Source organism: Triticum aestivum, chromosome 7D (assembly GCF_018294505.1).
Source record: "Triticum aestivum cultivar Chinese Spring chromosome 7D, IWGSC CS RefSeq v2.1, whole genome shotgun sequence".
NCBI classification, from domain to species: domain Eukaryota; kingdom Viridiplantae; phylum Streptophyta; class Magnoliopsida; order Poales; family Poaceae; genus Triticum; species Triticum aestivum.
In genome coordinates, this window is record NC_057814.1 from 91,864,753 (window position 1) to 91,864,983 (window position 231).

Sequence of the window (231 nt, forward strand, 5' to 3'; positions counted from 1 at the left end):
GGAGTCTCCTAGTTCCCTCTACCTATAAATATGTGCTCCCCTCCGAATTTTTCGCGCAGTCCAACCCTAGCCTAGCCCCTCTCCGCCGCCGGACACGTCCGGATCGGACCGGACGCGTCCGCGCCGCCTCACACCGTCCAACCGCCGCCTGCCACGTCAGCAACCGCCGCCTCCCGCGCCGCTGGCCCGCCCGGGCCTGAGGCCGGCCCCGCGGCCCGTCTCCCCGCCGCC